General features: G+C 34.8%; 1 protein-coding gene and 1 pseudogene across 4 annotated transcripts in view; one reads left to right on the top strand and one right to left on the bottom strand.

The window, feature by feature from the left end:
• Positions 1 to 25054, top strand: part of THEMIS (thymocyte selection associated) — a 189255-nt gene that overhangs the window by 46506 nt on the left and 117695 nt on the right. The window lies entirely within an intron of this gene.
• Positions 9518 to 10621, bottom strand: LOC140697901 (T-complex protein 1 subunit alpha pseudogene; annotated as a pseudogene).

The raw sequence follows: 25054 nt of genomic DNA, 5'->3' as shown, positions 1-25054 counted from the left end.
ACACACAATGTCAGAGTTTGATATTAGATTTAAGATTTTTGCATTTGATCATGATTGAAATGAGCTAATAGATTCATTTGCTTTAGATTCAAGATAACACTAACTTCATAAAATGAGCTACATAGATTTTGTTTTCTATTTTCTGAACATTTGCAAAAAAAGAAGGAGGCTGTAAACTCTTTCTTGAAAGTCTTTAAACAAAGGATTGCCATTAGGGTCCTATTAAATATGACACTGTGTACATGCTTTTAAAAAGTGCTTTGATTTAAATACAAGTAGTCAGGATACAGCTTTTCTGTAAAGCAAGGTCTACTCACAAAAGGACAGAGCCTTTTTTGGAGACCCATAGAATCATAAAAATAAAAAAAATAAACTCTTCCTTAAAAATTTGGCAGAATTTCCGTGTAAGAACTACTGGACATGGAATTTTTTTGGAGGGAAATCAAAATTTAGTTAAAATTTTTTATTGTTTTACTTCTCTCATTGATTTCTGACATGATCTTCATTATTTTCTTTTCTTGTTTCCTCTGTTTACTCCCTTGCTCCCTTTCTAGCTTCCTAGGTTAAATCACAGTCATTTTAAAAACATTTTTTATTTCTTGGTAAATGTATTTAAACCTATATTTTTCTCTTAATACTTCTTTGACTGTTCCCCATAAATTTTGCCATGTAGTATTTTCACTATTACTTGGTTCTAAGTACACTTTTTTCCTTTTTAAATCCAATGGCTATTTGTTTTATTCATTCACTGATAATACAAAATTTTTTTATTGCTTATTTTATTGTATGTTCTTAGAGAACGATGGTCTATATTATATTGTTTCTTTGGAATTGACTGAGGCTTCCTTTATGGTAGGAAGCATGTCCTACTTTGAAAGTATCTCATATATGTTCTCAAAAAAGCAGTTTTGTTATTTGGTACAACATCTCTATATACCAAAGAGCTTAAGTTTTTAATTGTTCTGTTCAGATCTTGCACTCACTGTTTATTTTTCTCCTGTTTTACCTATCATTTTCTGAGAGGGTTATGTGAAGTAGTCCTTCAACAATTGTCCATTTTTCTAGTTCACTCATTTATATCTTTGTATTCATCAAATTTTTGAGGTTGAGTTGTTGCATGTGCTGACATTAATGAGGGTTATGTCCTCTTACTGTATTATCATCATCCTTTTTCCTATATGATTTTTAATTAAGTTCTATTTTGCTAGATAATGATATTACTACTCCAGTTTTCTTTTGGAATATTTTTTGTGAGCATTTGTTTCCATTGACACCATTATTTTGGTGTCTCTTGTTTTAAGTGCCAGGAAATATATTCTTCCTCCTCTTTCTGCTTCTTGTGTCAGAGCAAGCAGTGGAACCAGGTTTCCCTTGTGCTGTAGTGATGACTCCATGACAGGAGATTTGAGGGGACGGAGGTTTGAGGGAACTTGAGAAAGGCAACATGAAGTCATGGAAGGTTCTGTGATGCTGGATTGAGTGCTCCCAGTTTACAACAACAGTGATAACAGGCAGCATGATACTCTGAACAGCATGTTGCTCAAGCACTTAATAAATTGCCCTACTGAGATGAGACATAGATCTGTGGATTACAGACTCAGGACTTGGCCTCCTGGCTGTGACACATGAGAGATGATTTCATGGTCGACTTACAACATTCAGCATTTGCTTTGTACCCCTCTTAAGAAAAACAGGCTTCACCATAACCCTGAAGGTTGATGTGAAGATTAATTGAGCTATTATATATAAAATAGTTAGGCTGGCCAATAGAAATCTTACTGTAAATCTTTATTATTATTGTGATTACCATATTGTTGGCATTAACCATTTCTAAAAAGTCAAACAAAACTAATTTCAATACCACTACTACATACCCCAGCATAAGTTAAATATAGAGAAAAAACTATTAAGAGTTAAAATAATAAAAATAAAAGTGCTCAGAGAAACCACAGAACAATATTAAACTAGGGATGTTAAAAAATGAAAGAATTGAACTTATGAAGTAGAAAACTTCCTTATTGAAAAAAAATACATAAATGTGTATGAAAGATAAACTACAAACTGGGAAAATACTCACAATATATAGAGCAGATGGAATGTAAATATCCTAAGTGCGTAAAGAATTATTAAATAACTATAAACATGAATATAAAAGTTTTAAATGGGAAAAAGATATAAAAGGCAGTTTACATGTCAGAATCATATAAAACATTTCAAATTTACTAACAATAAAATGCAAATAAAGCAATAAATCATTCTTAATCACTTCTTAGATCACAGATATTAAAAAGATTCACAAGGCTGGAAGGTATAGCTGAGAAGTATATTGCAGGCATAGCATGCACAAGGTCCTGGATTCAATTCCCAGTACTTCCCTTAAAATAAATAAATAAACAAATAACAAATAAACCTAATTACCTGCGCCCAAAACAAAACAAAAAATATAATGGCAATTTGAAGTGTTGTTCATAATTACACCTATAAAAAGAGATTCAAAAGATCCACTGTAAGCACAGTTGGTGGGTGTGTAAACTGTAACAGATTTTCTAGGTCTCAAGTGGGCAATATGCCTCCACATACAACATGTGCATAAACATCTGACCTCTAGAAATTAACTTAAAATATAATTACAAAAAGCAAAAATAATGATTATATTACAGTGATCATAGCAGCATGTTTTATAGACAAACAACAAGTGAGCCTCAGCATGGAATAACATATGTAAATTACGATAAGACATTATCAGGCATCGTTCAAGAGGCTAGAATCACAGTGGGGGAAAAGAGCAAAGCCCCTACCCTATTGGAGCCTATATTTTGGTGGATGGAACAATTGACAAATGATAGATTTAAAATATATCCAAGTGCCGTAAAGAACTAAATAGAGAGTAAAGTAAGGCAGAGAGAGGAGGTGATCTTTTGATTGGGTGATGAGACGAGATTTGTGCAGAGAGGGCAGAATAAATTGAAGAAATGAACTTTGCAAATACCTGAAAGAACGTTTCTGCTGAGGACAAAACAAGTGCAAATTATGTAACAGCTTTCTTCATCTAATTAGGAAAGGAAGAGACCAGTGGGGATGAAGCAGAGCGACTGAGAGGAAGGGTGGTGGGAGATGAGGACATGGGGAGGGACAAGTTTCATAGGCCTTAAAGGCCATAGTAATACCTAATGTGGTACAGAATAGGGCTGGGTAAGTGGGTAGGGGGCCTGTAATGTAATTTGATCAGGGAAGGCCACTCTAAAGAGCTGATTTAGGAGCAGAGACCTGAATGTTGAGAAGGAATCAGCCAAAAAAATATCTGGGTGATGAGTGTTCCAAACAGAGTGAACAGCTGGTGCAAACATTCACAGACCAAAAGGGGCTAGGTCTGTTTGAGGAAGAGAAAAACATCCCTGTACCACGAACATACAGAAGAAAGCCTGGGGAAAAGTTGTATGAGAAGAGGTTTAAGGAGCAGGCAAGACCATTTCAAGGAGTTTGAATTTTATAAGAAATGCCAATGACCAGTTTGAGGCAGAAGACTGACAGAACCCAATCGCCATTTTAGAAATCATCAGCTGCTTGGGGAAGGATAGGCATTAGTGGGTCAAAAATGGAATGAGACACATTAGGACCATATAATAACCAGAAGAGAGTCATGGAGTCTTGATTCAGTTGGAAGAGAAATGACCAATTTAGGATATTCTTTGGAGGTAGAAAATGTCAGGACCTGCTAATAGATTTGATATGGAGGAAGAAGACTAAAGGATGCATGCAAGGACTTTGACCTAAACCACTAGATAGATGTTTGTGCATTTGGCAGAGCTGTGAAGACCAGAGGAGGAAGAGGTTCGGCGGAGAAAGCAAAAGCTCTGTTATGGACATGTTAAATATAAATATCTGTTATTTATCCAAGTGGAAATTTCAAGGTGACAACTGAAAAATCAGTTTTGGCCACAGTAAGTGAGTTCATGGCTGGAATGCCCCATCCATAACCTAGATCAGGACTTTATTTGATCACAAACCTTGTGAGTTAAAAAAAAAAGAGTATGAATTAATATATTGATTTCTTTATTGATATTTATGGTAATTCTAAAGCATACACAATAATAAAAATTGTAAGATGATCAAGTAAAGATAAGATTAATAATATTTTAAACAATTTAAATTTTGTCAATAATACTCATTTTCCTCTCACAGAAGTTGTTGAATTTATTATAATATGTTAACATTGTTGAACATTATTCAAAATATTAAATATTTCCATTACTGAATACTTCAATATTTATAAAAATATTGATTTAATACCATGTGATAGAGTGATTCAAGGACAGGGTTCTAATGTATTTCAGTACTTATTTTGAATAATATCTTTTAAAGATACCTCATAAAGGTTCAATACACAGCATATATACACCATATAAAATATATGCTTAGGGAAGATTTATCATTGATGTTGGTAGCCATCAATCCATGTGTGAAATATCCTTCTTCATAAATCTGATTTTGGCAGTTTCTTTAGACAGCAGTTGTATGTAGCTGATGACAAGTTTGTATTAGGAATAGAAGTGTCATTCTGCCGTTTTCTTCTTGATAGGCTCTGCAATTTTCAATTCTCAGCTGTCTTTGTGGGCATATTACAAAGTTATTGTCTATTTTGTGAGAATGTGATTAAAATTTGATTATAACAATTCTGAAAACAACTTAACTTGACATATATAAAATCCATTATGTGGATGTATTGGAAGTAAATGAATGAATTAGGATGATTTTTTAACTCTTGCTTTTTGGAATTTCCAATCTGTCTCAGTATATTGTGGACTAAACATGTCATGTGGCGATCTGATGTAGGAAGAAGTTATGATTTTTTTTTACTATTAAATACTAATAAAGTTTAAAATTAAATTTTAGAAAATTTTAATATTAAATGTTAGTATAGTTTAATTGTATTTGTTTTATGTAAAAATGAACCCGAGTTGAAGCTCCACTATTTTCTTCTCTTATCTCACATCTTGTAATGCTCTATGGGATATGTAACCTAGTTTACAAATCCCTGTTGGGAGGTAACATAATTACCATCACAAATCCCATATTAAAGCACTGGGTAATTACAATGAATAATTATAACATACATCATATATTTTCTTTCTTTTGACTACATCAGAGAATTGAACTTCCTGACTCTTTTGTGGCCAGAGGACTTCCATTGGCTAATGTAATGAGAGCATAAGTAAGGTGTATCATTTAGGGGCAGATGCTTTAAGAGCCAGCTAATAATTTAACATATTTCATACTGGTGGACCATGTCAAAATGGAGCTTTTGACAGTTGGGGTCCCTAAATACCATAATTATTAGAGACTCTGCCCTCGCCCACTTCAATTGGACATGTAGTGAAATAAGTAATACACCTTTATTATTTCAATCTCTGAGAATTTGAGGTTTTTGTTATCTCAGCATAACAAGCTTTACTGACTGATACAAGTTACATATATTATGACTGGAAATGCACTTATTATCAATTAAAAATTAGACATTAGACATATTCTGGAAAGAGTCATATAATGCCAGGAAAGTTAGTTGGTAATAAATGTTACCATGTGTTTATGGAAAAGTGAGTTAACTGCTCTGTATTCAGAAAACATCTGTTGCTTCTTTGACTACTCTTCATGTTGCTAACAATATAGTTTATCACTATTTACTTCATATATGTAACCATTTTGGTGTTGACTTTACAGAATTGTCAAAAAACCAAGTTTGTTTGCATTACCATCTTGTTCAATGAACTAGAGATTGAAAACAATTCTGTTTTACTCTATAGAAATAATACATGCAAATGGCTGGAAAGTTAGAAAAAGCAGAGGCACAAATATCCAATAACTTCATCACACAGTAAGAAATACAATTAACATTTTGATGTGTTATCTTCTAATTTTTATGAAAGTATGAAATAACTTTTAAAAGGAGAAAAATTGATGTCAATTTTGTCCCCAATGCTCTATCCGGAATATCACCACTCACTACAACCTACCTTGGTTCAAACTATTATAACATATTGCCAGAATTATCAAAATAACCACCTCACTGGTCTCCCTGCTTCTGCTCTTTCACTGCTGAAGTCTGTTTTCATAGCATCCAGAGTCATGGAACTTTGCTCACGTTCTTCCTTTGGGTTGGCAAGCTCTTCAACCAGACGTGAACTTGGTGAACTCCTTTCTCTGTGAGGCCCACCCTAACCACCCTACTTAATACTGTACATTTTCCCTTCCCCCTTCCCCATATTCCTATCTTTGTTATTATATGTTCTATATCTTTTGGTACCAAAACACTATCTCCTTCTTATATAGTATGTAAGTTACTTATTTATTGTTTATTTTTCTATCTTTTCCCATTAGATTTTTCTTACAGCTTAATTGAGGTATAATTTTCTAAACCATAAAGTTCATCCATTATAGGTGTATAATTGAATGATTTTTAGTAAATGTATAGAGTTGTGCAACCACCACCAATTTTAGACCTTTTCCGTCACCTCAAAGAAGCCCCATGAGCTATTTGCCAGACATTGTCACTTACATTTCCAGCCCCAGACAACCATTGGTCTGCTTTCTGTTTATAAATTTGCCTTTCCTGGACTTTTCACATCAAGTAAATCGTACAGTGTGTAATCTTTTGAAACTACCTTCTTTTACTTAATGTTTTTGAGGTTCATCTATGTTGTAGCATATATTAATATTTTGGTGTGTTTTTTGTTGCTAAATAGTACTTTCTTTACCACATTTTGTTTATCCAACACCAGTTACAGGTCACTTGTATTATTTTCCTTTTGGAGATAACGAATAAAGTACCATTTAATGTTCCCATTTATAATGTATTTGGATTCCAGTTTCTCCAGATCCTTACTAGAACTTGGTACTGTCTATCTTTTCTATTAAGGCCAACAGTATCTCATTGTAGTTTTAATTTGCATTTCCTTAATGACAAATAATGTTGAGCATTTTTCCCTGTGCTTATTAGCAATTTATTTGTCTTTTTTTTAAATAAAATTTCTCTTAGTTTTTTTTTTTCCCAATTTTTGTCTTCTTGTTACTCAGCTATAGGAATTATTTCTGTATTTTGGATATTTGGCCTGCAAATATTTTCTTTACTTCTGTGGCTTCTCTTTCCATTTTCATAATGTTTTGAAGCAAAAAGATTTTAAATTTAGAAGAAGCCCACTTTATCCAAATTTTTTAGGGTTCGTTCTTGTTATCATGTTACCCAACCCCAGGTCACAAAAATTCCCTCCTGTTTGTGTTGAAAGTCCACCAGATCACTCCCAGTCTTGTTGATTTTCTAGAAATACAGAACTCAGAAAAGCTGTTATCCTCAGAGTTATGGTTTATCACAGGGAAAGAATAGAAACTAAAGCCAGTGAAAGAAAAAGGCATATATAGCAGAGTCTATGAGAAAATAGGCACAAACTGCCAGTTATCCTCTCCCAGTGAAGATAGATCGATAGTGCTTTATTCTTCTAGTGATGATGTGACACAACAGAACAAAGTATTTCCATTAGGGAAGCTCATCTGTGCCTTCATGTCCAGGGTTTTTATTGGAGCAGTCAACATAGGCATGGAAGATATGTGTGACTGACCTTAGCTACTGAGTCTCCAGCCCCTCCAGAGGTAAAGTGGTAACAGTATGATCCAGGACCCTAAGTGAACAAAAGCAGGCATTCACCATAAATCACATTGTTAGCATAAACTATCTGGTGTGGCTCAAGATCCCAGATATACAAAAACACTCTTATCTGGCAGGATATCCCAAGGGCTTAGATGTTATCGCTCAGAAGTCTGTCAGGGGCTAGTCCTTTCCTTGATAAGTGTGGGGTTTGAGCACCCCCCAGCCCACACAGTTAACCCTTTACTGCAATTTATTTTACAAGAGTTTCATCTCCTATCTTTAGATCTAAGATCCATTTGAGTTAGCCAGATTTTTCTAAAGCCTTAAATCCAAGTACTGGAAGAATTAATCAGCTTTCTACACAGTTACAAAGCATGCTAGGGATACTCTGGTACAACAAGTTCTCTGTAGCCAAAAGAGGTGAGGAAGTTAACCAAACAGATTATTTGGGTGAATGGCTTTCAAAGCTGAGAGAATATCTTTAGCAAAGTGTTATGGTAGCAATGTGTTGGCGTATTTCAGAAAAAATGAGAAACCAATGAGGCTGGAAGGAAGGGGAGAGTGAACAGAAATGATATGAGAGAGGAAATGCTGGGGAACCCTATTTGGTCCTCTTGTACATTGCAAAAGTTTTACTCTTAGAAGAATTGGGAACTTAGAGATGCCAATCTAAATTAGCAAAAACAACTAAAATAATGCTAGAACTCTTCTCTTCACAATGAATTTAGTCTCCATTAGCCATTTCTTCTCACTGTTAATCAAAAATGATACTGATGAAACCACATATACATCTGCAGAAATCAGAGCATAGTTTTTGTTAAATGAGCCCATAAATATAATGTTGAAAAGTGTTTCTATAGTGATTTTTAAATACCATGAAAATATTTTTCCCTCTTGGGAAAAGTAAGATTTGGGGGAGGTAAGATTTTTAAGTATTGTGTTTTGACTATATTAAATATTATATTTCTTTTTCCTGCCAAAATATGTTAAAACCATGGAAATTAGTCATTTAAATTGTATATCTAGTGCTTTCATTTCTTCCTTCTATCATTCCTTCCTTCTACAAAATGTGTAGAATATGATTCTTGCCCTTAAGGACTCCTTAAACCAGTAAAAGAAGATAGATTTAAAAAAAAAAAATCAATGTTTGTGATACAGTGTGAAGGATGCCCTAATAGGCATAAACTGTTTTGAGAACACTAGGAAGAGCACAACTTACCACCCAAAGAGACAGAGAAAGCTTACCAAGAGGTGGTGATACTTTTTCCTGCAACCTATATAGAGGATGAGCAGGCAAATAAGAAATTTTTGGAATGAGGGAAAAGTGTTTAGAGTGCTATAAAAGTTTAAAAATTCACAATATGGTCCAAGAACAGCTCAGGGAATAATAGGTAATCAGGTAATTTGTGGTCCTATTTTAAATGGCTTCTAAACTGTAATAAGGATATTGAATTTATGCTGTAGTCAGTAGAAACCTATGAAAGGATATTATTTTTATAGTGTGTTTTCCTGATTGTAAAAGTAAATCATGTTCATTGTAAATAACTTGAAAACTATAGAAAAAGCTAAAGAATTTCTGAGATGTTTAAGGCAGAAAAAAATCAACCCAGTTGAGTGGATTAGACATCTATCCCAGTAGAGATTTACTAGAGGAATATGAGACAAACAACAAGGAGCTAATAGCTGTAGAGAGAAAGGAAAAGACAGGACCCATGGTCTTTTGGAATAGAATATTATGAACTTGATTGCTTATGAGAAGCTGTGATTGAGAGGGAGGAGTTGATGAGAGACCAGATGTTTCTGGACAAAGGAAATGCGGTAGGTGATAAATTTTTTTTTTTTTGACGGCTTGTTGCACGTTAATGTGTAATACTTGAGCTACAAGAAAATTGCATCTACCATTGTTATAAATAAAAAAGACCAGTCATCAAGGGCCCCAGAGTGAACAGCATCTTCATACCCTTCATGCTTTTAACATCTTTGCTTTCTGGATGTAATTTGATAAGATCATCAATTCGAAGAACGGTGATTTCAGCTTCAGTTGCAAATTTCAAACTCTTAACTTTAACTGTGGTTGGTTCAGACACTCCTGCTTGTTTGTTTGTTGTTGACCAAATCAAGACCAATCCATTTTAGATTTTTGCACTCTGAGTTAACTTGAGCCTCATTAGGAAAAGCTCTTAATTTTGCAACCAGATTTGTGGAGTCTTGGGCAGCATTAACTGCCAGAGTATTAGGAATAACAAGAAGTTATCTTGCAAACTGTGCAATAGCAAGCTGTTCCCGGTAGCCCATGCTGGTTGCATAGTTTTGAGGTACATGACAAGGGCTGCTTCTACAGCACCCCCATCTGCAACCACAAATTTTTGACTCCAAAACTCTCTTCACCACACAAAAAGCATCATGTAAAGTGCACTCCATCTCATCATATGTGAAATCATTTGCCCCACATAAGATGACTGATGCAGAGGTACAAGCCTTAGTGTTTTTAATCAAGATTAGTTCATCATCACAAATTCTCTCCTGCACCACCTCTTCTGCTAGCCCCAACATTAATGCTTCAAAAGTTTCTTCACCTTCCAAATTGGCTGCGGTTGACAGAATAGTCACTTCATAAGCTTTAGCAGTGTGTTTAAGGTCCCTTTTTAAAACTCTCCTATCTGCCATAGCACCAGTCTCCACAAAGTACTTTAGGCACATACCGTCAATCCTACCAGCTATTAGAATAACATTGGCACCAGTTGCCGGGATCTTCTGGATTCACTCGTTGGTGATATCTGAATCCCTCTGTCTAATCTGGTTCCATTTTTCAGGGTCTGTAATAACCCCTTGTACCGCAAGCTTCATTTTTGTTTTCTGCAGGTTAAAGTCAAGGCAGGCAATTTTTGCATTAATTATTCTCTTGGGCATGCCGTGGCATCCCACCACACAATTGAGCACAGAGCTATTGATGAGCATACTCTCCATCTGACTTCTCCCATGGGTGATAATATATTAAACAGAAGACTTGCCTCAAGAGCAGCAGTCCTTTTGGAGGTGGAGGCATGATTCAGTTACATTGCAAGAAGTATGAGTACATTCCAATGAGGCTCCTATAGGACATTCAGATGCCAATTAACATTAGTCCACCAAAATGTACATCTGAAGTAAAAAGAGTAGTAAAAAGAGTTGCCAAGTTTAACGTTACAGAATTGTAAGTGGGTGAAAGAAACCTTGTTATTTCAGGGATTGCCCTGTAGTCCATGTGTCAGGCCAGAAGGAATATATGGCTCTCAAACAACATCAACATGGAAAGCACAGATAGAACAGTTAGTCCAGCCAAAAAAAAAGTCTCTGTTGGAGGAGAAACAGAAGAAAGTGGGCTAGTTTGTCAACAAAAAGAAATGACTGGTAGCACTAGGTTGTGAGAGTGTTAGAGAGAACTGTTTGCTATCAGCACACAGTTTATGATAGATTATTAGTTATGAATATAGCCTTATATTCTGAAGGCTTATAATGGGCTAAGTACTGTGCCATATCCTTTGTATATAGATCTGGGTGTGTAAGCATATGTAATACATGTATAAGTGTATTTCACATATGTAGATGTCTATACATAGATAAACGTGAGTAAATCTAACACAACACATAATTAAATAATATTTTATATATGCTCATCTATGCACAAATTTAGTATTTATATGTATATATGTACACATATAAATCTAATCTTAATAAATTATTTAATTCATTATAGTTATAAAGATATTTAATCCTTGGAGGTATGTGGTAAAATTATTATTAATATTATTTCCAGTTTCAAGGTCACCTATTTGCCATATCACCCAACTCTGCCCCAGGAGTGAAACATAGTGAAGTTTATTCTTGCTCTGCCCAAAGTTTATGAAATTCTATAATGAATCCTCTCATTATAGAACCATCAGTGCTTCCAGAAATTTTATAACTGTTTACTGATGGCAGTTTGAAATACAAATTGGGTTATGAGGTAAACACACATAGGAAATAACTAGTGTTAGATATATATTTGTTTTTTCTTTTAATAGCTTATTACTGATTACAATTGCAATTTAATAAGCATGACATTAAAAAATTAACTCTAAAACTGGTTAGATAAATATATTGAATAATTATGCATAGTGAATTATGCGTTTTATGAACATGACTTTTATGAACTTGAGGCATATGTAAGAGTTCATATGGCAAAAAATTGTGCCTATTTTAATGCTGACGTAATTCTCTTACGACTAATTGAATTTAATTTTCTTCAGGCTTATTTTAATCAGCTAGGTATACGATAGTAAAATCAGGGAAAATTTGAAAATTATAGCCTTGTATTCAACTTGCATTTATTTGTATATTATATATTTTAAATGTTGGGACAAAACAAAAACTTATTTTTACTTTTTAATAACAACATTCATATTGGTTCATACACTCAAGAGAAATGAACTTATGTAGCAGTTTAATGAAATATGACCTGTCACATTTTTTAGAAAGAGTTTTAGCTAAATGAAAACAGAGCATCGGTATTTCTCTACATAAGCTTATATTTTATAAAGATTTACTGAAAAGAAGTGTTACATTTCTAAAGGAGAGTTCTCTCCATTTTTATAACATTTTTTGTTGAGTTTCACAGGTTGAAAACTGCTTTTGATTCATGACAACTTAAGTTCACAGACAGTGAAATTTGAAAATTTTTATATCTAAGCTTTAAAATTAAGTAAAACTTATTCTATTCCAACATTTGAAATTGATAATATAATTTTAAAGTAAATATAAATTTGTGTCAGTGACATATGGTTGGACACTAAAATGACTATCAGAATGGAATTTGGCAAACCTAAATGTTCAGTTTCATTTGAAAAATATATTGGAATTATATTGATTTGGTAATATGCATAAATTACATTCTTTAAGGCATAATCTTATCTGAAATGATGTTGAATTTTTTTTCTATAAAAACTTTGGAATCATTTCCAAATCAATTTTGGAAAAAAATTGACACTTCACCTACTGTATACTTTAGCTCCTAGGTTACCTTTAAGCCATACTCTGCACATTTGAGTTACCCTTTCAGTGTAATTAAACATTATATTTTAAAAAATGAGCATCAAAATATTTGAAGTTCAAAAATGTCAAAGAGTTTTAAAAGTTTAGTGCATTTCTGTGTTTGTGCTTGAATGGAACACATTTTCCCCCTAAAACTTAGCTCAACAGGCCTTATTTTAGAAAAAAATTCCCCAAAGTAGGTACATTAAAAACAAGCAAGACAAGCTCAGATAAGAGTAATTTCAGTTTTATTATTTTCAAAAACTGTAGAGGAAAATAAGTGCCAGAAAATTTTTTGTGTTGTTTACTTAAATGGACAATTTCCAAAATGTGGATATTTTTGTACAGTGACACACATTTTCACATCTATTTTAGAGTGTTAGTTCACACTTAAAATTTTCTAACTTATTTGTTAAATACCGACCTTGACTATGCAATACAAAGATAAAAAAAAGTAGAGCTGTCATATGCTTTTAGATATAATCATGTAAATATAGATTATTCATATGCTTCCTTCATTTTATATATATAAAGAAGTGACTAAGCCATAGATTAAGTAAAAATTGTATTTTTTATTGACTGCTAGATTTTCAAGTGCTGTGAAATGGACATTTTGGTTAGAGTCATTAATTACTTAAATTCATTTTAATAGGTACTAGTTATTGACAAATTATTTAGCACTGAAAAGCATTTATTAAAGGAAGAGAAAATAAAAAGCTTTTGCCTTAAGTGTAGTAGTTTGTACTTTTGCATATTATGATACTAATAAATATTGTTAGGCACTGCTAAATGACTGATGGGTAAATACTGAGAATGGGAGAGAAGGTAACTTCAAGTAATGTTAAAAGAAATCTAAAACAATATTTTTAGAAATGTCTATCTTTGATGCAATATCCAAGATCTTGAATTTTAATATTTTACATTTTAATTGGGACATCTACTTTGTTTTACTCCTAATAAATATTTGGGATCTTTGCACCTTTTTGAAACTTAAGATTTTAGCAAAAGCCACGAGATGAAATTTATTTAAATGAAACAAAGCTTTTTCACATGAAATAATATTTTTAAATGGCAGTAGGCTCATTATTTGAGAAGATTTTGTTGTTATTTTAAAGAAAAATAATTTATTAGGACGTGGGGATGGTTTCCACTAATCTATGTAATGAAATTAATTCTGATTTTCCAGGTTCTTATGATTAGGTCTAAAGAGTTTTACTCTAGGTTAGAAGGGTTGATTTTAGTGATTCAGCACTTGTGTCAGTTGAGGAAAGAACACCTGCCCCATAAACAATGTGTGAATTCTAACCACAGACCAAAGTACTTTTTTTTAAACTTCTCTATTGACATCAGGAAAAGCCTAAAACATATTTAAAACATTTTTTCCCAGAACTTGTGAAATCAAATCATGTGAGGTTTGAATTAACTGTTCATTGGATACCACTCTGATTTTGAATATTAGTAAAATAGTTACTAATTTAAATATATTCCTATTTAAAGACAGTGTATTATTTATTCCACTAATTTAAAAAGTCAGCAATGATTTAGGATGTTCAAATAGTTTATAGACTCTTGACAATAATGTAAATTTCAATTTGTGTTAGAACAGACACAGTCTGGCTCTTTCCTTTCCTTTCCTCCCTCCCTTCCATTCGCCTCTGTATTTTAGTTAAATGAGATTTGATGCATTTACAGATGCTCTTTGACAGTAATGTACTTTCAGTACCCATTATGTGCTCTAGTAAAACCTGGTTGAGGGGAGCATATAAATAAGACCCATTACTATCAAGTTTTTCATTCAAAGAAAGGACAAATAAGAGGACAATAATAGAGATGGCATCAAAAAAAAAAATTCAGTTCAACTGTATGCTCATTGCATGCTTTGAAGCATCAGGAGAACGAGGTAGCTGTGACCCTAGTTACTGAGCTAGGAGCGGGCTCCGGGGTCTGGTGCATCTCAGGGCCGCTCGAGGAGGGTTAAAGCAGGCGTACCTCCTGTCAGCTGGTCGGAAAATATGCTCCAGTGGAACCGACCTAGAGAGTGCGGGCTGTAAATTCTGGAAGGCCAGCTTAGCAAGACATGCGAATCAGAAATGCAGTGGGAAGCTCCAGCCCTGAAAGGCTGTGTGGTTGCAATGCAGCCGCCCCCACTTCTGCCTCCCCGCGCTCTCACCACTCTGGCCTTTCCAAGTACATCAGAGTCACAACAGCAGAAGCAGCTAACGGCCTCAGTGATCCATTTCCTTTCTTTTTTTTCTCTACAGCCTGTCCTCTCATAATTTGTTCTTTTTTTGTTTTTAAGCAATTTTGTACATTTCTAGTAAATCCTTTTTTTTTTTTTAGAGTAAGACAGCAATCTGGATCAACACAATTAACCTCCTCTTGTTATAGAGGCAGAGACCGATCCACAAAGTTTTTGTGCAATTATTACATCCACTGATTATTAAAAAAGAGAGGAAGAAAACTTTGTTTTACAAATAACAGTATCAGCAGTTACCTTTTTTACTGATGCTTGTATAGAAGGAAACAAGCAAATAATCAAATGATTAAATAACTCTCCAAGAATATCCATTTATTCAGCTAACACTGAGTGGCTACTCAATACCTAGCAGTAGGCAGGACGCTGAATTCACAGCAACAAAGCTCATCAAATCATTGTAGCTCTCTCGAAGAAGTCATGGCCTCCTCTTGAAACCAGATGTAATAGCTACAAAGGTGTGTTGTGTAGTGCTTCTACACTACAAATGCTCGACAGGTTATGTGATCACTTCTGGATTAATATATGATACAGTTTTTGTCAACTACTAAATAGAACATCTGAATTTTCTGGTAATATAGCTAAGGAAATTGTTTTTAGTATACAGATAACATTACTTTGAAGATGACTTTTTTTAAAGATGATATTTAGTAAACTGCTTCTTGCAGCATGCTTTAAAGCTTAAATGAGTATTTTAAACCACTAAAGATAGAAGTAAGAATGGAAATTTTAATTTCTGCTTTAAGAACATTCTCTTCTTGCTTGGAACAATAAGTCATTCATTTGCAAGTTCTCATTAAAATTTTGACAGTGAAATTATCTACTGATAGATGCCATTCATCTGACAAGTGACCTGCAGCATTGTATATTTACTGTTGGGCTTCATCTAGTTGTTTTTCTAATTTAGATTCCTTTAAAAAACAAAGCAGAGTTATTCAAGGGGGCATCGTGTTTTTAAAAACCACAGGCTCAATGCTCAGTGAAACTTAGCAGCTCCTATTTATTAAAATAAACCCATTGATGAATATTAACTTCATCCTATTCATTAAGAGTAACTGAAACAAAAAAATCATGCCAGACTTTCTGGAGAAAATGACTTTTGTTACCAACTGACCAGAATTGGTTTGGTATTCTCCATTATTGGGTTTTTTTGGGGAGTAGATATTGGTAGCCTTCAATCCTTGGAAGTACATGGTCTTAGACAATGAAATTTTGTCAAATGTAAAACGTTTATTAGAAATCATGGGTAAAAGAATTGTATGACCTGTGCTTCAGCTTGTAATCCGAGCTATTTGTCTTTTTAGATGCTCTGATAGCACCTTGCATGAACGGTTCATCTCATACTTCTGCAGCAGTATCCTAGCTGCAGGACACAGCTGCCCTTCTAGTTAGATGACAAAACTGCTTTGAATCAGCTGCTGAAGCAGGACTGTGAAGCCTAGGGCCCATATTGAGCTGACTAGGTTCTCATACGCCTTTGCAGAAGTGCCTCTGTTACATATGAAGCTAATCAACACATTTTGAACACCATGCATTTCACCAATAAAGTGATCTTAAAACTTATATCCATTGTTCTAATTAAGAAAACTATTAATAGATAAGTGTGGCTGACACAAGTGTAGTTGTTTTAAGAATACGAACTTCTGATTAATCTTTTTTTTTTAACTAGTCACTCAGAGTTTATATTTCTGATTAGTGTACTTCAAATGTTAACGTTTTCCTCATCCTTTCCCCAGGGCTATAGGTTAAAACTACTGAACACCTACGTATGTATCTCATTGTCTGTGCTAAATTATTTTAAGTAAATTACATGCACATTGTAATATTAAACATTTACTTTCACGCATATCCCAGATACTCTATTCTCACTCTCATTGGAGTAGATCTATCCAGAGTTGCTTTTGTTTTGTCTTTATTCGTGTGATTTTAACTAACTCCCAAATTTTTATGGATTCCCAGGTTCACATATGTAGTCCTGACTTCCTTTTACCTGTTTAGTGTTTTGTAACAGTATTTCTCAAAACTAAGTAAACATTGGGATCTACTAGGGAACTTTAAAAAAAGAAAACATATACTGAATTCTACCCTGGAGAATCTGATTTCGAGTTTCTGGAGTATGAGCCCAAGAATCTATATTTTTAAATTTCCCCCAATTAACTCTGGTGCAGCAGCTGGCAAACAGCTGTTTAAGAGGTAGTAGATAGGACCACCTCTGCTTAAGGGTGACCATTTGACATTAGAAACAATGTAGCAGGAACTGAGCTTGGTGTTTCCTCCCCAGCTTTTCCACGTTAGTACACCAGGTTTCTCTTAGTGCTCTAGTACTGTGGTCTGGAAGTCATCTTGGTCACATTCTTCTACTTTTCTTTCACCAGTTCCTGGAGGGCCATTTCAGTGTCTGCAGTTACCATGCTATTCAGACTCGCCTTGCAGCATACTCACACCACCACTGCACTTGCTAACACATCTCCTCGCCTCTCCTGCCTTTTGTTACCCTGCAAGCAGCTTTTAGAAGAACTTTCTTAGAACAATAGCAATATATTGCCTACAGTTCAAATCCATTCTTTTAAAGTTTTCTCTGACCATTGACTTTTTTATTTTGTATTCAGATCATGTTGGAAAGACATCTGATGTCAGATAATTCTTTAATACATGTTAATTTGTTTAAATCTGAAAAGTGGTATTTTTACATTCTGGAATACCTGTCCCATTGATATTAATGATCGGCCTTCCAGATCAACCCCATTTGGCCATAATCATACATCACGTACTACATATGTAAGAGATTCTACTTTAAGTTGTGTCTTGCTGACTTCATTAACATGAGAGGACAATCAAGGTGTTGTAAGGATGCCCAAATTACCAAAGTTCTGAAGCACTTAATGAATAGGAAAACCTAGTCTCTCTTATAAGCTTCCTTTTCTTTTTAGTAGAAAAAGGAAATGCTGTTCACTACAGTAGCCACTAGCCATTATGTGGCCATTTAAAATTTAATTAATTAAAGTAAATGCATTTTTAAATTGAGTTCCCCATTTTACCATCAGCTATATTTCAGGTGCTCATGAGCCCCATGTGGCTATTAGCTACAATGTTGGACAGCTCAAATTATGTTATGTCCATCCTTGTAGAAAGGTCTAATGGACAATGCTGCTCTGGAGTCCCTCTGGGAGTCCCAGTGGTAGGAAGAGGCTCTCATCTTCTCCAGTACCAGTATAACCTACTGTTTCTGTCTCTCCCATCATGACAGACTCCCATAAGGATTTGCTGCAGTTTGGGGGTTATACATTTTCCTCAGGCTGCCTCCACTGCTCCTCATCCACATGTGTTCTTGTGTTTGGCTCAGGCTTTCTCAGTCTGTCACTGGTGTGAGAAGTTGCCCTGCAGCACACACATACACACATTTATTTAAGTTAATCCCTTTCTTTTGAGATGACTGTGGACCCACACAATTATACACCACAATACAGAGAAATCCCATGTCTCCTTCACCCGGTTTCCCTCAGCTGTAACACCTTATAAAACTATAGTATAGCCAGGATATGGGCATTGATACAGTCAAGATACAGAGCATTTACAAACATTACCGAAAAATATTTGGTTCCACAACCACCTACACCTGGGAAGGCTGAGTAGAGACTAGAATCTCATCCTCAGGAGTGTAATAAGATACTCATCCACCCTTTGCTGAGGCGGTGTCAGAAAAGGCCGAGATGAGAGATGGGACTTGCATCTTTTTGAGCTAATGAGCCCCCACCTTGTGTCAGGGAAACCAGTTGGGGAATCTGGACTTCCAACCCCATTCAGCATTACTACAGTGTACTTTCTTCTCCCTCCAGCAGTGCTGTCAGAGAACACTCAGTGAAAAATTAGGACTTCCTCTATTGCCTAATGAGGTACCACCCCACCAGAAAGTGTAACTGGAGGCCATGTGTGCAAGAGAGATGAGACACTAGTATCCCTCCCATCAAGGGTGGTATCAGTGCAAGCCTGGTGAGGAGCCAGTGCTCCCACTCTGTTCAGCAGCAAGGAGGATCCTCTCCCCAGGTGTCAGCAGAGGCTAAAAGGAGAACCTGGGCTTCTAATCCCAGCAGACAATAATGAGGCAGTGCACCCCCGCTCCCTGCTGGAGAAGCAAAAATCAGAAACCAAGTAATTTCGGTGAAGTTTGACTTGAGTAGAGTGATTATTGTCAAAAAGTTTTCTGTTTTACTAGGCTGTTCCTTTCCTGACTTTTTGGCTAGAGAGAACAGGACTTATTGGAGTTTTTTTTGTCTATACACATCGGCATTTCTAGATTGCCAGCATCTTTACCTTTAAGTCTGGAATATATGAGGTTAGGAAAATGTGTGCCTACTCCATCTTCCCAGAAACAGAAATCTGAATCTAAATTTTTAAAAAGAACTTCACTGTAAACTTGGATTAATATGGCTGGCACTTAATATTTATTTGTTGAATAGGTTAATAAATAAGTATAGTACAGTTGTACTATTCATGGGGGTTAGAAGCCCAGGCCCTTTCTCCTGGTGCATGCAACTTCTTTCATAGTAATTATCATTTTGTAATTATATATTTGCATGATTCTTTCATTAATACCTTTTATTTCAGTATGTTAAATGTTTCATGAAGGTTAAAGACCACGTATCAATTGGTCACCGTTGTATCAGTAGTACTTATCATAGTTCTTTTCTTTGGCACATAACATGCAGTCAGTTAATGTTGAATAGCTTAATGTGGAACCACAGATACAGAAAGCTGACTATAAAGTATAGGCAGTTTTTCGATGCCTGGAAGGTAGGCACCCTAACCCCAGTGATGTTCAATGGTCCACTGTATTTGTTTGGTTGGGGTGCACAGACAAGGTAACTTGCAGCCAGATGCCACCAGGCAAAGCCACCAGTCATCCCAGACATATCTGAGTTGGTCATCTCAAGGAAGAAGGAGTTCAATATGTTGGAGTACTTGAAACCCATTTGTGGCAAACCAAGGTTTATTGATAAAAGCTGGGGGGAAATGACCTTTAATGTATCTTTATTCCCAGTCCAAGAACATCTTCTCAAGTTTCTATTTTCACTTCCATCATTTTTGCCTTCTTAGGATGATAGACAAAGAAAATATCAATTTCTTTTATTCAGGCAAATCACCATCCTCATCCATAAGAAGCCATTTATCTTTCATCTTGACCGAGGAAATCATACCAGTTTATATTATACTGAATTATTTAGTCTTAAACAATATCATATGAAATAATAATAATGACATTAACTATGGCTAATATTTATTGAGCCCTAAACAGATGCCAGATTTTGGCCATGTACTTAAAAATTATCTACTTTGATTCTCAAAGCAACTATCTGAGTTAAAATTACTATCCTCATTTTAAAGATAAAGAAATTGAGGCACCATCCCCATTTTACAGATGAAGACATTGCCTGAAGTCACATATTTATTAAATGTGGACCTTGGTTTTGAAACTGACTTTGGAGAAGGTATTCTTATCTGTGATTTTTACCTACTTAAATGCCTACGAATGAATGGAGAGAAATGTGTGTGTGTGGGTGTATGTTAACAGTTGTATCTCTTTAGGGAGATAAAGTTCAACCCTGAAATTTCATCTTGCAGTCTCAATCTCAGCAACAGACCTCCTGTCTTTGGTGTTTCAAATAAAAATATACATTTTTTTCTTCATAAGACAATGTAGTTTTATAGACACATACAGCCTAATGTAAATTATGAAATATACATGCCTTTTCCTCACCTTTTGGATCAGAGATCATTAGCTGTCCCCCTAACTATATCCATTCTCTCTAACTTCTGTGGTAGCGGAGATTTCAGCTGTGAACACAGCTGCCCAGCTAAAGATGTTGCACAGCCCTTGTGAAGCTCAAAGTGGCACCTGATTAAGTTTTGGCCAATGGGTTGGGACAGTATTTGACATGTGAAATTTCTGTTGCATGCCACTGATACAAAAGGAGTGTTTTCTACTCTTCATCTCTCTTACTAGCTTAGAACATCTCTGACAGGCACTATCGAATCTCTTCTGGAACAGTCAAGGGCATGTGTGTTTTTGAGAGGCATGATACCTTGTTGCACAACTCCAAGAATGCCTTTGACATCCATGTAAGTTGTGCTTCAAGCAGTTTTATAATGGGCAACCTGTGCTGTAAGCAGTGACCCAGAACGTATTTCAGTTGTTTGCCAGATTGATTTGTTATAGAGCACAACTGGTGACAGCTGTCTTCAAACATTTTAAGGCTGCTCTGTAGAAGAATTAAATAGTTGCTTTCTGTATGATTTCAAGGGCTAAAAATAGTTCTAATGTGTATATCCTATAGGAGCACATATTAAACCTAATGAAATGCAGAGCTTTTTAACAGTAAGAATTACCCAAAAGTAGAGTAGGTCACCTTAAAATAATTGGAATTCCATCAAAGAAAGTGTTCAAATACAGTTTGGACAACCAGTAGGTAGAGATATTATATAAAGACATAGCCATTTTAATATGTTCATAGGAAAAGATGGTATTTAAGCTCCTGACACTAAGACTCAGTGATTCAAGAGATCATTAGAATTAATGGCACTTTGCTTAGAAATATAAATGAAGTTGAAAGTCATCTGACAGCTGCCACTGGGCTATATAAAGTTGTGATTATTATCAGGTTAGATGTTTTATGCCTCAATTCAGACAGCTGCCTGGAAAAAAATGATGGATTGAAGGAGTCTATATTCTTCTGCCAGATTTCTTTTAACTAAACCTTTGAGAGTACATTAGCCCTGAGGATTAAAATCTTTACATTAGCCCTGAGGATTAAAATCTGAGGATTAAAATCTTTACAAATAAATATCACCCAAGGGGGCTTAAAGAAAGCAAGAAAAGTCATAGAATAGGACTGGGCTGGGAATAATTTATACCTGGCATACCATCTTCAATTGATGGATAGTCACTTGAAGTTGAGGAGGATGATTTGACCTCATCTGGATTCAGCTGGAAATGTGCCATGGATGATTACTGATGGGAGGGAAAAATGGTATAATATAGTTTAGATATTTGCCATCTCTCTCATGGAGAATACCTGGCATGCTAGTTAGATAGAACTCACAAAATTCATCTCCTAGGGAATTTCACCTGCTCCTGGATTTGAAACTTTGCTGTGTACATTCATCAACTCCAGGCTCAGTTAGGTTCAAGCATTGCCTCATACAATGCAGAGGAGCATAATGTACAAATCAGAATGCCAATGCAATAATTTGTAATTAGAACTATTACTGTCAAGTTGATTAAAATTCCTTTGTCTTTTAGTCAGGGCGCCTAGGCTGCTGTTGACATTGAGATAGATGAGTTAATAATACTGATTAGGACTTTGTGTATTAGATTATAACTTTCCTTTTTCCAGTGTGTTCAGATTTTATTCTAACTCTTTCCTGAGACTACACCCTGATTCCTTGCACTGAATGTGGTCATATTTTTGTACTTAACAGTTTAGAGAAGTGCTTCTCAAATTATCTGTAGTGAAGGTCTAATTTATTTTCTTTTTCCAATCCATTATAGACTGGTACTTCAATAAAATGCAATACAAATTAACTGTTATAAAAATAAATTTTAAAAAAGAAAAAGAAAATTAAGCATATTTTTATTATCTAATTCAATGAACATAAGATAACTTCAGTCTTCATACTTCATAAACAGAATGGTTAATTAAGTGATCAGTGCTAATGAACTTAGGAAAAATTTATAATATAGTGAAGTTTTATTTTTTATGCATTGCATTATAGTGCATTGGAGCCCATGTATAATCAATTCAATCAGCATATTTATATTCATTAAATGAGATATGGAGAACAAGTTTAATGATTTTAAATGGCTATAAAGGTCTGCAGTAGCTTTATTTAACATTTAGGATATAAAACATAGGCAAGTATATTAAAGTATATAAAATGTACTTGAAACCAAGTCATTCCTAAAACAATAAACCAACTCTCAATGCACCATTGTTCACATAAGAAATTATAACATTATTTATAATGGTATTTTGAGAGTTAAAATTTGGGTGAAATGTGGGGAATATTTGATCAATAATAGTGTTGAGACATGTAGAACTGCCAGTTTGCTCCACCATCATCAGGTTTTATAGATATGTAGGGGGATATTCATTTCACATATCCCAAGTCCCTTTGCTTGTTAACACAAAGAGCCACAACAACTTCCACAATAACACCAGCTTGCAAACCCTCTCAGCACAGTTTTATTTAATCTATTAAATCAATTGTACTAGTGAACAAACATCGAGTTTTTAGCTGGTGAATGAAACCGTGACTCTTTCTCAACCCCTAAAACTTAGTCATTTAAATGCCACACTCTTTACTCAGAATGGTTGAAAAATTGGACACTTTGTGGTTTCTGGCCTCACTACTATTTTAATCTGCTTTATTGACTCTTAGGCTCCAGCCTTTTCAACCCGTTGTGGCTTTTATTGCTTCCCTACATCTAGGCTTAGACTCACCGACATTCACTGTAGTTTCTAGAACACTCCTGTCTGCAAGCTTGATTTCTCAGATGACACTTAAACACCCAACGAACAAGAAAACCCTCATATCCTTAGAAGTAAGAGAGATTATGCCTTAGCTGTACCTGGTGTTGGCCTTCATTTTCCTTAATACTTGGTGCCACTGTTTGCCCTTCTTATATTGGTATCTTGGCAAAGGGGAAGAGAGTCTTTGTGACCTTGAAAGAGCATTTGCTGTCAATATTCAGATGTATCTCTCAGTGGTGTATCCAGTACCAGCTAGAATTCATCCCTAGCAAGCTTGCTATTTCATGCTTATTTATTTACAAACTGCATTCAAATATCATGTTCATCTGTTTTTAGATATATTCTTCATGCAGTGAGTGGGAATGACTTTGTCTTTGCCTTACAGGGGATGGAGACAGTCTCTTTATATGGACGACTGACCATGTAATAATAATAATAATAATAACAACAACAACAACAATAATAAATAATCACAACTGTTTATGAGGAACAGCAAGCTCAATCTGATATGGTTCTTTTATTTTTTTTGAAGTACAGTCAATTATAATGTGTTAATTTCCAGTATACATGACAATGTCCTGTATATACATATACATACATATATTTGTTTTCATATTCTTTTTCATTAAAGATTATTGCAAGGTATTGAATATAGTTTCCTGTGCTAGACAGAAGAAACTAGTTTTTTTAATCTATCTTTTTATATAGTGGCTAACATTTGCAAATCTCAAACTCCCAAATTTATCCATTCCCACCCCCTTTCCCCAGTAACCATAAGATTGTTTACTATGTATGTGAGTCTGTTTCTGTTGTATAGATGTGTTTCTCTATACACTGTCTTACAATATTAATCCTTTACAGAGTAAATTCCTAACTCCTCCAAACCTTTCTCAGATCATTTTATGAGCCTCACCCTCAAGTCTAGCAACATAAAAATGGTAAACATAATGGAAAAGTGTCAGAAATTCATATTATAGAATTACCTGCTCTTAATGTTCATTGCCGAGGGAGTTCACAAGGTGGCCAGCTAATCTCACATATGCTTGTGCATTTCATACTGGACATACCAAATGATGATATAACCCATGCCAAAGCCTTGTGCTGACCATGCTTTAAACTGCTGATGTAGAAGGACTTGTACTATATTCACAATAATTTATTGTCATTTTACAGTAAAGCTAAGTTATAATTTAACATTCATTAAGTACCTACTAGTTGACAAAAACTGTATTAGCTGTGTGTATGTGAAGAAGTATATAAATATGGTTAAGGTGATGTTTCATCTCTAGGGACTCAATAAATTCTAAGATATTCATAATATTAATGGTCAGAAAATAATATCCTAATAGCAGGATGGGATAATAATCATATAAGGGCTATATACATGCAGAGTACTGTTAGAGCACAGAGGAAAGAAATCTTACTTAGATGTGGAATAAAGAAAGGCTTTGAAGAAGACAATTAATATGAGTTGAATCTTTAGGATTGGTTGAACTTTGACAGGCTGATGAGAGGATAAGTGGCTGGAATGGGGGTATTGGGAGTGAAGGGCATGAGTACCTGTTGAGTAAAGTGAAAAAAGCC

This window comes from Vicugna pacos, chromosome 8 (genome assembly GCF_048564905.1).
Source record: "Vicugna pacos chromosome 8, VicPac4, whole genome shotgun sequence".
NCBI classification, from domain to species: Eukaryota; Metazoa; Chordata; class Mammalia; order Artiodactyla; family Camelidae; genus Vicugna; species Vicugna pacos.
Note: the sequence above shows the minus strand (reverse complement) of the source record. Positions and strands in the feature narration are given on the sequence as shown.